Source organism: Heteronotia binoei, chromosome 4, assembly GCF_032191835.1.
Source record: "Heteronotia binoei isolate CCM8104 ecotype False Entrance Well chromosome 4, APGP_CSIRO_Hbin_v1, whole genome shotgun sequence".
Taxonomy (NCBI): domain Eukaryota; kingdom Metazoa; phylum Chordata; class Lepidosauria; order Squamata; family Gekkonidae; genus Heteronotia; species Heteronotia binoei.
Genome location: NC_083226.1, coordinates 47,265,367 through 47,280,114, shown reverse-complemented (window position 1 = coordinate 47,280,114; position 14,748 = coordinate 47,265,367).

Genomic DNA, 14,748 nt, shown 5'->3' with positions numbered 1-14,748 from the left:
GTTTCTCCAAGCTAAAGAGCCCTAAGCGTTTCAACCTTTCTTCATAGGGAAAGTGTTCCAGCCCTTTAATCATTCTAGTTGCCCTTTTCTGGACTTTCTCCAATGCTATAATATCCTTTTTGAGGTGCGGCGACCAGAACTGCACACAGTACTCCAAATGAGACCGCACCATCGATTTATACAGGGGCATTATGATACTGGCTGATTTGTTTTCAATTCCCTTCCTAATAATTCCCAGCATGGCGTTGGCCTTTTTTATTGCAAACGCACACTGTCTTGACATTTTCAGTGAATTATCTACCACGATCTTTTTCATGGTCAGTCTCTGCCAGTTCACACCCCATCAACTTGTATTTGTAGCTGGGATTCTTGGCCCCAATGTGCATTACTTTGCACTTGGCCACAATGAACCGCATCTGCCACGTTGACGCCCACTCACCCAGCCTCAACAGATCCCTTTGGAGTTCCTCACAATCCTCTCTGGTTCTCACCACCCTGAACAATTTTGTGTCATCCGCAAACTTGGCCACTTCACTGCTCACTCTCAACTCTATATCATTTATGAACAAGTTAAAGAGCATGGGACCCAGTACCGAGCCCTGCAACACCCCACTGCTTACCGTCCTCCACTGTGAAGACTGCCCATTTATACTCACTCTCTGCTTCCTATTACTCAGCCAGTTTTTGATCCACAAGAGGACCTGTCCTTTTACTCCATGACTCAAGCTTTCTAAGGAGCCTTTGATGAGGAACTTTATCAAAAGCTTTCTGGAAGTCAAGGTAAACAACATCTATCGGGTCTCCTTTGTCCACATGTCTGTTCACCCCCTCAAAGAAATGTAGCAGGTTAGTGAGGCATGATCTTCCCCTACAGAACCCATGCTGAGTCTTCCTCAATAACTCGTGTTCATCAATGTGCCTACTCATTCTGTCCTTGATAATGGTTTCTACCAACTTCCCTGGTATTGAAGTCAGACTGACTGGCCTGTAATTTCCTGGATCTCCTCTGGAACCCTTTTTAAAGATGGGGGTGACATTTGCTACCTTCCAGTCCTCAGGAACGGAGGCAGATTTCAATGAAAGATTACAGATTTTTGTTAGAAGATCCACAAGTTCAACTTTGAGTTCTTTCAGAACTCTCGGATGTATGCCATCCGGACCCGGTGACTTATTAGTTTTTAATTTGTCTATTAGTTCAAAACAACCACAGCACAGTGAGAATCAACATACAGGTGACAGCTGTTTTATACAACACATACTGCACAGCAAAACAATTCTATGTAGTTAAAATCACCACATAAGGGTTGGGAGAGAATGCTAGTCCCCTTTCTCTGAGCTCTGCAGTCCACAGGTAGATGGGTGGGTAGGTGTGCAAGGAGGGGGGCAAGACAGATAGGGAAATGAGCTCAAATGTTGGGTATTAAACAGCAAGGCTTCTCAGCTTTGCACTAGGGCAGAACTGACACTGCCAGTTTGGTGTAGTGGTTAAGTGGGAGAACAAGGTTTGATTCCCCACTCCTTCACATGCACCAGCTGGAATGACCTTAGGTCAGTCATAACTGTCAGAAGCTGTTCTGCTCAAGGGCAGGGTCTGTCAGAGCTCTCTCAGCCTCATCTATCTCACAGGGTGTCTGTTGTGGGGAGGGGAAGGGAAAGGAGATTGTAAGCCATTCTGAGACACCTTTGGGAAGGGAAAGGCGGGCTATAAATCCAATCTTCTCCTCTCCTTCCTCTTTTTTGCTGGAGTGGGGCTGGACATAATTTTCAACAGAGTGTACTGAATCAAACTCTTCAGGGTCAGACTAGAAGAGGCAACTTCATTCTCCCAGTGTCTTTAAAAGCTGAATTCCATGTGTGTTTCAGATTGAATGGAGGGAAGGCTTAAATCCCTCCCTCCACTCCAGCGTTTTGTATAGCAAAGTCACCCTTCCTCCCACCTCTTTTTTCTTCCAAGGCTAACAGGACCTTCTGGTTTGGACAGGTGAAATGGCAGAGGTGTGAAAAGTAAATCCAGCCCTGTCCAAAGTGAAGCCCATGGGCCTGAGTTTTGGTTTGGGGGGGGGGGGAGTGCAAAGATTAATCAGAAATCTTACCAACATATTGTTTTGACTCCAAGTGGAGAAACCAATACCTCCTGATTTCTGGAAAAGATTTCTGCTCTCATTTACCCGCAGTTAGTACTTTTTAATCTCTTTATAAATTTGCACTGTTTGGGATTAACTATATTCTCCTCCTGATGTTCTGCCACAACATCTCTGCTCATCCATTCAGGGCCTTCTGCAGGTGCACCCCCCCACCCTTTTGGAATGGCTTGCCTGAGAGAGGCTCCCTGTGCTACTGTCATTTTGCAAACAATCCACACATGGTTTTCCCATTCCTTCCCATTACACCCCATCTTGCTCCATCCCAGGAGCTGCTTTGTTGTGATTGTTGCCTATTGCTGTGGAACAGTCATGTGGCGTGGATGGCCTGGCTGTGGGCTACTGTTCCACTATACCCTCCTTTCTGTTTTGATTGTGGGCTGGGACACGCTGCTCAAAGGTGTGCCATTTATGAATCCTCCTGATGTCCTGGGTAGATCCTTCTGACCCTTGTGTTACTTCTGATTAAAGCAACAGCAGCTGCCACAGTCATCTTTTCATAGCAAAAATGGTGCTATAATTATTAGAGCTATTTCTGAGAAGACATGTAAGTCTGGGAAGGAAAGCAAGAAGTTTCTAGCTAGAGCAGTTGTTCTTATTTTTTTTTAAGTGGGTCACCCTTATAAACATGGGCTTCCTCCACACAGAATGGCAGAAGCATTTGCAGCAGAGATGCAGCATCTACGCAGAAGTTTCCCTCACACTTTCCTTGACTTAGTACTCTGTGACTGCCATCCCCCCCACTCAAAACAAGAGGGGAGAGAAAAAACTTCAGCCTGGGAGGATCAGTTAACCCAGGGGTCCTCAAACTTTTTAAATAGGGGGCCAGTTCACTGTCCCTCAGACTGTTGGAGGGCCGGACTGCCATTACTGTACAAGGCCATTACTGCTTCATTTGGTTCATTTTCGCAGTTCGTTTTCCCAGACAACCTAGAGCTGATTCAATCAATTCCAAGCAACGCTGGGGGTGGACCTCTGGGAACCCTAGAAACACCCATAGCAGTCTGACTGGCAGCTCTGGGAGCCAATCACAGAACTCCCATTCTGCAGTACAAATACTTGCTATGAGAGCTAAGCTAAACTTTCCTGGGGCACCTGCTTTGGGGACTATAACTCAGACATTCCAAATCCAATCTTCATCAAACTTGGAGGGTAGATGGAGAAGAAGCTGCTGAAGACTCCCAGTATTTTACATCTCCTGAACTAACAAAACACAAACTGGGTTGGAAATCAAATGAATCACTAAATGAAATGAACCACCATTACCCCCAATTTGTGCCCTTCCTAGTAAAAACCCATGTCTGCTTATAATAGACAGTCATGATATGATTAGGTCATTGTGATAACTACCACCAATTTACAAAAAGAGCACGCACACACAAAACAAAATAAGCTGTCCAGTATACTGTGGTGGTGGCCGGTAATGGTCATTACAAGGACTGAAATAAGAAAAATGGCACTGATATGGGCAAGACTTTAAAAAAAGTATGCACCCTCCTCCATAAATAGCCTCAAAAAGGCACTTGGCAATGATCTTTCAAAGAGAGAGAGAGAGAGAGAAAGAGAAACCAAAGACTGCATCAAAATTGGGGAGGAGGGAGAGAAATTGAAACAACACAAACCAAAATGGACAAAACCCTTTAATAAGGAAAATAGCTATAGTTTACTTTTCAAGACTCATAAAGTGACTCCATGCTACTTTTCCCCATTCCCAACTTTAGGAATCTCATCTCAGTTAACTGTGGAAAAGTTAATATTCTATTTATAACTGTATAGTATTGCTGAACAGTAGGCTATTTTACGCATTATGCAAGACAAGCTCAAATTTGTCATAAATTCTCCTAAAGTCTCCTTCCCACAGTTCTCCACAATTTTTCTTCTTGCCTTACAACCCATTTGTGAGAGTTACAATCCACATCCTGGTCGTGACCTACAGTCTGAGAACCATGAGCTAGAGAGTTAGCCAGAACTGGGGCGCAGTCTTTTAGGAGGGAATTTACCCAAATCCCTCCCTGTAAGCTTAGCAGATTTTCTGCTTAATAGCAGCATAGAGGATAGACATGTGAAACCATAAAATAATAGTAAGATGGAAAAAGTAATGGAGGCATATCTCTGCTGAAGTCAGTGAACACTAGAAGGGACAAAGACATGAATGGCAAAGTACAAGTCCCTGTGCAGACAGGGAAAAAAATGGGAGACGAACTTTCAATATCCACCAATTCTGGAATTTTATTTATTTATTTTATACCCCATCTTTTGCCAATGGGAAACCAAAGCAGCTTCATTGTACTCATCTCTATTTTATCCTCACAGCAACCCTGTGAATTGGTTAGGTTAAGAGTGAATGGCCCAAGGTCACCCGGCAAGCTTCCATGGCAGAGGACACATTCTAACCTGTATCTTAGTCTGACATGATAACCACTGCATCACACTGGCTCTGCATACAGCCAATAACAAAAGAGCATCAGATCCAACGTAACTAGTCAGGGAAGAAAGTGGACAGTTCCACAACACACTCTACCATGCTGGGCCTCCACTTTTAAATTATGCAACAATTACAATTAGAGATGTGAAGGCCTAGAAAAAACACAGAAGAGTTGGGAGGAAAATAGGTTTTCTTCCTTCTCTCCCTCCACAATTTTCCTACTTTGTGAGAAATTTTGGGGAACACTTTAAAAAAGCTCCTAGAATTCTCCTTTTGGAATGAGTGAAAAGCTTTAAAAAACAATATTTACTCACTAAAACTTATACCTTAAAACAAATTGTGTAAAACAAGCTCTGACAGATAAAGTATACTGGAGACATAGAAAACATTTTATAGGACATGTTTATTGTTTATGTCAATAATTTTGGCCACAGCTAATCCTATATATAAAAAAGACTTATGGTATTGGCACTTTACAGCTCTTCCCCCTTACATCTTTTCAAGTGCCAAAACAGCTGCATGTGGTGGGTGCACAAAAACTACAGATGTTTTAGCACTTGAAAAGGCACTGGTATGGGGGGAAGGTAAGAGCTCTGCACTGGATCAAGGCCTAACCAGCCCTGTAGACAGAAATTTTAGGGTGGGGGGCCCCAAGGGATAAATTTTTGGGTGGGTGGGGGTTGTGGGGCTTGGCTGCTTCTTCCAGCAGCCAGCCGCCCAGCCCCAGCTCTCTCTCTTGCATTCTCTCTCTCTCTCTCGTGCTCTCTCTCTGTTGCAAAAGCCAGCGTGCGCTATTCTCCCAGGGTCCCCATCAGACACCCGCAGACCTGCGCAGGGGTGTAGCAGGTGTGTGTGGGGGGGAAGAATGGAAAGGGTCCGGTTGGAGGGCCAGGCCAAGCTCTCCCTGGCAGCCAGCGCTGGAGGTGAGCCAGGCAGCAGCAGGAGTGATAGCTGCTGCTGGCTCAGTCCCACTCACTCTCTCTGCCCGCTCACAGCAGTTGGAGACGCGCTGCAGCCCCCCCGCCCCCGCCCAAGCCGGTGCAAGCAAGCAGGCAGACACCGCTGTCAAAGAAACGTAAATGGGTACCGATCGGGGCCGGAGGGGCAGGTTTTTTTGGGGGAGAAATACCCTGGTAATGGAGGGGAAGGGGGGTTTACATGGAGCGGCCTGGTCCTCCCCCTGTAGCTACAGGCCTGGGCCTCGCATCATTTTAAAACTACTGTAAAATGGCACAGCAGACTCAGCCATGCATTCATCATCATATTTAGTTGGGCTTTAAGGATCAGTGTTAGGGAGAGAGAACCCTATATGCTGAGCAGCACTCGAGTCATTTAAAAAGTTATAGCCATATATTTAAGATATACACTTGGTGGACAATAATTGTAAATATGGCTCTCCATGAGCTGGGAAGCAAACACCACTGGGCTCATATTACTGGCCTAGCACTGCACTTTTGAAATAAAAAATAAATAAATTGCTATACCAGCTTACTGCAGAATGTCACACATCTCCTCCATACTTAGAAATACTTTTTCAGAGAAGTTTAGGAAATGTCCTCATTCTACATAATTTTCCAGGATTCAGAAGTGTATGGGAACAGGTATCTGATCCTAAAGAGTAAAATGAAATAAATTCTGTACCTGGAACACTTAAGAACTGGACCTAAAAGTCACATCAAGTTATGTCAGCAGGTCTGATGGCAGAATTTTTCTCAAGTGTTCACACTAACTGGTCAGCCATTCAGAAGAAATAGCCTCTCCTGACCACTGCACAAAATATTCTAATAAACTGTAAAAATTTTCATTTTTTCAGGTTAATTATAAAAAAAAATCATTGTTTTGGTTTTGATATTGTCTTGATCCTATGAGTACAATAGGAACAATAGCAGTTTCTTATGACAACTAGAAGTTTTGTCATTGTATGTCTTTGGCAAAAGATTCAAGACTGTTTCACTGCATGGCATAGAAGCGTAAGAACGGGCATAAGAACGTCTACTTATGATCCTTGCCCAGTTGTAACAGAAGTCTTTCACAAAACAAAGACAGAACCAGACACTCAGCATACAGGGGTAGATGTCCCCCCCCAAAAAAAAAATACTGGCAGTCAGTAAGAACCTTAAGATTATAGCGTAATGTACCTCTATGTTTTACTTTCTATAAAATTTCATTACCATTTTGTACCTCTTAGTGTCTTGGTTGCTTCCAATGTGAATTTGCATTCTTGGTTCACTGACTACATTTTGTAGGTCTAGTTTGTGTCCCGAGTTTCCAAAAGATAGAATGGGGCGTTCATTTGGACACGCTATGACTTTTACATTTTTTTAAAAAAACCTATGAAGCACCTGTCATGCATAAAGGAGTAGTTCAGAACAGCACCTTATTGGAGAGTTCAATGTCTTTATGAAATTCTGCCCTATGCAGATAGGAAAACACAGATCAGAAGTCAACATCTTCAGTCTAAAAATGGTACTTTTAAATTGTTTCCACCCCACATTTTTGAAGCTTCTTTTAGGCAGCAAGCACAACAATACATACACACACACATACACAAAATTATGTCAGGAAAGTGCTCCAAGGCAGCTCTTTCAGGAAGAAAAGATATATTGAGAAAGGGTCAGGTGCATCTGTAAACATTTAAGATATCCGAAGTAGAATCAAATTAATTCTTTCCAAACACTGAAACAACTAATGGGAAAAAGATATCCACTTGCTCAGCCACAAACATTTTTTTAAAAATTTGCCTCCTATTGATCAACTGAAGGATTTAACTCTCTTGAAGCAGCACTGGAGATGTCAAGAAGAGTGGTGGTGGGGGGGGGGGAGTTACTCTGCACTTCACATTTCAAAGACCACTTTGAGATTATTTCACGGAAGCCCATATGATCACAAACTGGCTTGCTGTTTCTCAACACACCAGCTGCATAATCATCATTAGCCAATTAAATAGGCTGTATTGCATTGGGAAAATCTAAAAAACAAATCCTTTCCCTTCATACATATGGCAGCTGCCCTCTGTTCCTGTAATGGTAATTGTAAGGCATTGTGGCACTCTTTGGGATAATTAATCATGAATGTAGTCCACGAGAGGAATCTTGTCTCCCTTTTAGAAATCTCGTTCCATTCCTGCTGAGTTCCAAAATGGTGTCCCTGTGTACATAACCAGCATGGTTTTTAATGCTTTTTCAATGTAGATTATGTATTTATTTGTGTGGTTATATATGGTGTATTGTATTTTATTGTTAGCCACCTTAGATCCTGACTTGGTCATGAGAAAGGAGATCCTGTAAATATTAGAAACAATGAAATTCTACTTTCTTTTTCAAAAAACAATGAGTTTATTTATGGAATTTTTAGGGTACATTACAAGTTCTAGAATTTCATTCTTTGTTAAAATATTTTATCCCACTTTCAATCCAACAAAGAAGTCTCAGCACAGCTAAAAAGAAAGCATACACCCACCAACACGGCCACAGTACCACCAATCCATTCAATACTGCTTGGGATTCAAGACAGGATGCAGACATGTGGTTTTCAGATCCAGTCCTAAAACAGCTTTGCTTTCTCCTCCACTCCCTTTCATTTCAAGCATGATGAAGAGCTGTGAAGAATTTTATTATTATTTATTTAAAACGTTTATCAACCACCTTTCTTCCTTATGGGACTCAAGGCGGATTACAACATAGATAAAATACATAAACATAAAGACTAAAATTCAAAATCACAATTCAGAAGTCAGGACAGCTAGTAAACTTCACCAATGTGAACTCCCCCACTGTTTTGTGTTATCTGAGGTATTGCATAGCTTCTGTAAAGCTAAAAGAAGATTTCAGGAACTGCCCATCACCAAAATAAGACTGGATGTCTTCAAAGGTTTTCAGTTTCACTATCTCAGTTTGCATTTCATCCATAATGTTCACAGTTCCTGTTGAAGATGGCACGCAAGATGTTACACATTGCTCTCCCTGGTAGCACACGCATGGAGAATTAAGCTCATCATTCAGGCACAAAGCACTCTGAATTTTAGCACAGCTGCTACATCTGTTAGCAGCACATTTGGTTCATCTCCCCTTGTCACTGCTCTGAAATGCACTGACAAAGAAACGTGGCTCCTCAGGGCAAAAGCAAAACCGAGGTGCAAATTAGAATCACACCTCCCTGTCTCATTTTGGTATCACTTCTCCTCTTGATAAACAACACTTAGTTTCACTTTCCTACTCATGGCAAGTAGCCATAGCTAACACATGCATTTGGGATCAGTCACAACAAATTACAGTTAAGTTTCCACAAGGCAGGCATAGCTAGCCAAGAGGCCTCAGCTGGTTTATGGATCCTGGTAAACAATATAACTATATATTTTAATAAAGAGTGAATCCGTTCACCAACACCTACAAGGAACAAGATGATGTGAAGAGTGAATCTGTTAAATTATTATTCTTGACAGCTTTTTTAATGCCTTAAAAAAATCTAAGGAAGAATGCTATTTATAAGAAGGCAGCAGATTCAGTCACAAACAGAACACCCAAACAACGGTCCTCAAGCAATTATGTGATTATGAATGACAAGGCATGTTCTAATGTTTGAGTGGACTGAAAATAGTATTTCCAAGAAACATTGTTGACCCAGCAGCCACACTAGGATTCTTGGAAACTAAAATATATGCAGGCCAGAAATTATTTATATGAAAAAGAACTAAAGACACAAACTAGACATAGTCAAACAACTCATTCACAAATGTCCAATGTATTTTAATGTTAGAGAAAGAGCACCTAGAAAGTGCGTAAGAATGAAGGCAGAAATTTGAACTTAAAGACTGATTTGGCAGTTCAGGAAGATTACACCATTATGGTACAGTATAGTGGTTAAGAGTAGTGGTCAACAGCATTTGGAAGAACCAGGTTCGACTGCCCACTCATGCCATGGAAGCTCATTCGGTGACCTTTTATTAGTCACCTTCTCTCAGCCTAATTAACCTCAAAGGTTTGCTTTGAGGATAAAATGGAGGAGGATGGGAATGATGTAAGCTGCTTTAGGTCCTCAATGGAGAAAAAGGCAGGGTATAAATGAGTTAAAATAAAAAGGGGAACCCCTTTGTCTTCTCAATACTTGCCAGATATAACCTCGCATCCCCAAATTGCCTGGGAGTATAAATCAAAGGAATAGTCTGCTGTGCTTTAAGGGAAATTATTGCCTCGTCATGTTTGTCTGTTATGTGGCCAACGCTGAAAGACAGAAAAGTCCAGTAAATATCAGGCTTGGAGGCTACTTAAAGGCCACTGATCCATGGATGCTGCCATTTTCTCCCTTGTGGCTAAGAAATTTGAACTACCTCATGACCTCTTCATAACATGTATTTTGGTAGGATTTCTCTGGGAGAGGTATTATTTATATACACACACCAAAACACATGGCATGTTACAAAGTTTAATAAGCCAAAGGTGGCTCATCATCCCTATAAGCTTCCAAGTGCAAGAGACCTGTACTAGATGTTCTAAGCATTCAGTGCCTCGCCATGTCCCTGGAGATTCTGGGGTAGCATGAAGATGGACATTTTAGAACACAACGGCATCCACCAAATGTTGGCTGGGAAGAAGAAGAAGACTGCAGATTTATACCCCGCCCTTCTCTCTGAATCAGAGACTCAGAGCGGCTTACAATCTCCTATATCTTCTCCCCCCACAACAGACACCCTGTGAGGTGGGTGGGGCTGAGAGGGCTCTCACAGAAGCTGCCCTTTCAAGAACAACTCCTGCGAGAGCTATGGCTAACCCAAGGCCGTTCCAGCAGCTGCAAGTGGAGGAGTGGGGAATCAAACCTGGTTCTTCCAGATAAGAGTCTGCACACTTAACCACTACACCAAACTGGCTCCCACTGGCTGGCAACCAGTGAGGGTCTGGAGAGATGCCTTTGGCAGTTGCAGGAAAAACTTGGAAGTGATGTATACTTCAGAAAAAACAGAGTTTCTGGCAATCCCTAGCTCAGAATGACATCACTTCTCAGTTTTCCCAGAAGTGACATAACAGCTTTACACCAACAGCATTTTTTTCTTCCCTCCTGTCGGTGGCCAGAGGACTGGTGGGCAATGGGAGCTGTGGGTGGATAAATGGCAAGTCTACCTGTATATGGAGCAGTGACATTAAAACAGTGTTCACCAACTTCTATGTAATGAAAAGTATCTCAAGCCACTACTCCTCCCCCACATTACCACATTTTGTTTGGTCTTAGAAATGGTAGCTCTCTAGATTTTTTTTTTGCCTACAACTCCCATCAGCCCCAGCCATTGGCCATGTTGGCTGAGGCTGATGGGAGTTGTAGGCAAAAACATCTGGAGAGCTACCATTGGACAAGGAAAAGCACTGGAAACAAAACTATCAATTAGCATACCACACAGGAAAACCCCATGAAAGGAAATAAATGTACATAAAAGCCTATAGCAGATTTTTTTTCTTTTGGTGATCTTTTTCCACATTGTCTAGATGCACAAGTCACTTTGCAGCAGCCAGCAAGTTGCTTACCTACAGTTCATGAGCTACGTGCTGGAGACCTCCTCTTAATACAAGCTATAAGCAAGAGGTCAACTCATTTGTAAATTCAAATACTTTATGAACAGAATCTCAAACCACAAGTTGATAATTTGCTCCACTGTACGGGTATCCATGGAGAGTTCAGTTCTATGAAGCCTCCTCTAGGGAGCAGCAATGTAAGAGAACCTGTCGTAAGTTTGAAGTGGTTAATTTCATGCCTCACACTAAAACCTAGTCAGAATTTTTGTACTACCGGTAGCTTTCTCTCTAAATTGATAGTTTACTATCTGTGAGGAATTTGGGGTAGTACAGAAGAGAATTTATGACTTTTCCACCTTGAAGTAGTACAGCTGTGAAAATCTTTCCTCTCAGCAAGATTGGCTGTAGTGTGTGTGTGTATGGGGGGGGAGTGAATAGGGTAACGACAGCCATATATGGAAATACAAGCAAAGTTGAAAGCTAAGCCAATTACCTCAGCTTGCAGCACATGCTCTTGATTGCTTTGCTACACCACCAGCATAAATTGTTGCATATGCCAAACTAGCCACCAGCAATGTTGCTTTGTACACCACACATCTGTTTCATAGGTCACAGCAGAAGTTTACAGTGAGGGGAAAGCAAGACTTATTAAAAAAAAAAGAGCAGAATGTAAGCAATGAGTCATATTGGGACGGAGGGGAATAATTCTCTGAATAAAGCTGTGCAGAGTGATGTCTGCACAGCTGTGAAACATGTGTTCCACTTCAACATATATAAAAGCCATTTTCAACTGGCCTACAGGAGTCACTGAGCCTATGGACCACGTTGGCATTTACCCATTGCTATGTGCCTTCCACTTAGTACCTCAATGTTTTTTATTTGCTAACATAAAATGAAAGGAGGGCCTTTCAGAGAGGCTTTGCTGATGGAAGTCTGTGTTTTAAATAAATAAGTGTGCCCATCATAACATCAGTCTGCACCCAACCCATCATTTCCAAATTCAGTGGAACAGCAGTAAATCACATTTATATAGTGATTCCAGCCCTGACTTGGATAGTCTAGGCTAGCCTGTTCTCATCAGATCTTAGACGATAAGGCAGGTCAGCCCTGATCAGTTCTTGGATGGGAGACCACCAAGGAAGTCAAGGTCACTGCAAAGAGGCAGGCAATGGCAAACCACCTCTGAATGTCTCCTGCCTTGAAAACCCTACAAGGTCCTGACAAATTGCTTTCCATTTGACAGAAAGTGAGTGCGTAAGGGGTGGTGGTTCCAAACGCTCAAAGCACTTCAAATCCATTACCCCAAAGTAAGTTAGTACTGTCGTCATATTACCAACAGGCCAAAAAATAGCAGTATGAGCAGCAGTGTGAATTCATCTCAGTCCAGCAAGAACAGAAATGTAGACTATGATCCACTGAGCAATTTCCAGTGGATCAATCTAACAGTTAAGATTCTTGCAAAGAACCCTGGTCTTGGTCTGATCCAGAAAGCAAGACATGATATTCACACTAAAGAGTGTGAAATGAAGATCCCTCTATATACAACAGCTATGCCTTAACTGTTAAAAAGATCCTGAGTATGCATTCCTCCTTCACAAATTCAGTACACATAATTGGACCACAGAAATAGCAGTAAATAATGGAACACAGGTAGAGTTAGTCCATCCCATTGTAGCCATAATGACTAATGCTCTTCAAAAACCTTAAGGTGTTACAAAAGGGGGGCATGGACATTCTAATGGTACAGTAAGTGCAGAGATTCAATGAACTCCATTGAACTTGTATTTTACCAAAAACGGGGCACTTCATAACATACTCTGTAATTAGTGTTCAAAAAAGAGATTCTTCAGAACAGTACACAGAAGAAAGCTGAACAGAGGAAAAGTACCCATGCAATCATTTCTTTGTACGCTTGGTGCTCCATGAGCTGTTCATAGCTACAAAGCTTTTGTTCTCATCCAATCACCAAGGTAGCATTATCTTCAGAAAACCCTTGCTTCAAATAGACTGTAAGCTGGCAGAGCTATTACGAGTACCAATGTCTCAATACTGTATCAGTAAAGCCAAATGTAATGCTTCTAGGGGCAAGTTCTCCCTGTGTCTGTGTAAGAAGACATTATGGCCACTGGCCTCCCAGTGAAGCAATGCTCATGGAGAGATGCTGTTCATGTGAAGCTCTTACAATTTACGCAACAAAGGGGGCAAAAAGTGTTATGGTTACAGGAAGTATTTTTGTGCTCTGTTTGTCTCCAAAAGCTCAAAAATAACATGGGATATCAACAATATCAGTTTGAAAAAAAAAAGTAAAGGCAAGCTCTGTCCACAACTTTTCATACTTCATGCAAACAGTCTAAGGGCATAGATACCAGAAAGCAGAGGATACAATGGAACGAACTGTTCAGGATCTATCAATGCTAACTGAAGACTAATGCACAAGCAGTATGCCCCCTGCCTTCTTTTAGGACAAACACAGAATGGGCACATGAAACTGTCTTATACTGAATCAGAATCATTGGTTCATCAAGGTCCAGCTGGTCTGAATTATTTCAGTTTTCAAGTAAGTATTTTTCTCCATTCCATTCTACAGCATCCAATCAAAAATAGCTAAAGCAATAATTAAACCTCTAAATTTTTGGCAAGTCTTTTAATTTCCAAAGAGGAAACAGCAGGATAACTACATATCCCTGCTTATGAATTAATTCAGATACTAGAGAATTTCAAGGTTTAGTATGTCACATCCCTCCTGCAGACTAGGACATGGGAGACCCTGATCAAGGTATTTTCTCCTACTACCCCAATAACAAATCTTTCACAACATTTTTTGTGAAAAGAGACTGTGTCCACAGATCAGTGGTTATTCTGCTATAGTTGCACTATGACTATATCCACAGATCAGTGGCTATTCTGCTATTGTTGCACTATAGCAGTCATTCATCACTGGATATTGTGTGGACACAATAAAATGATCACTTTAATGCAATGATAGCGGAATACCCAGTGATGACTGAATGCAGCCTAACACTGCAATCTAGAAAAGCTGGATGCACATGGATTCAAAGGTAGATCTACCCATTAGGTAGATCTCCTAGACAATTGTCTAGGGCTGCAGAGAGCAGGGCATTGAGGTCATTGAAGGCTGCTTTGCCAGGGCAGGCCCCAAGCAGTGCCCCTTGCTCCAGAGCCACTCCATCTGTCTGCCTCCCACTATGAATGAGGAAGGAAGAGCAGGCAACTCCACAGCATACACTTTCTCCAGCTTTGTAGTGGGGTGCAGCAGCTCACCTTGCCTGCTTTCTTGCACCTTGTCCTCAGAAAGGAGAAATAAAGAGTGGGCAGCCGCCAGATCCACCAATCCTGAACTCCACCCCCCACCCCCACTAAAAGCAAACAGTTCACAAGACAACAGCAGCTCCTTCTTTCCAGGCTAGCTGCTGCCTGGCTGCTCAGTAAGCTTAGATTTGTGTGCAGCCAGCTCACGCGCAATTGTTAAGGGCACAGCTAGATCCATGACCATTGGGGTCTGGCAGCTGTGTATATGCCCAGACAATGGGAGTGGGGCAAGCTAGGAGCTGGCCAGAGGCACCAAAAATCCCAGAATAAGATGATGACTTTCATAGATTTTCTGTGCAAGTTCATGGCCCTCCATGGATTTTTCAGGCAAAGCACTGCCTTAATTGGTGTT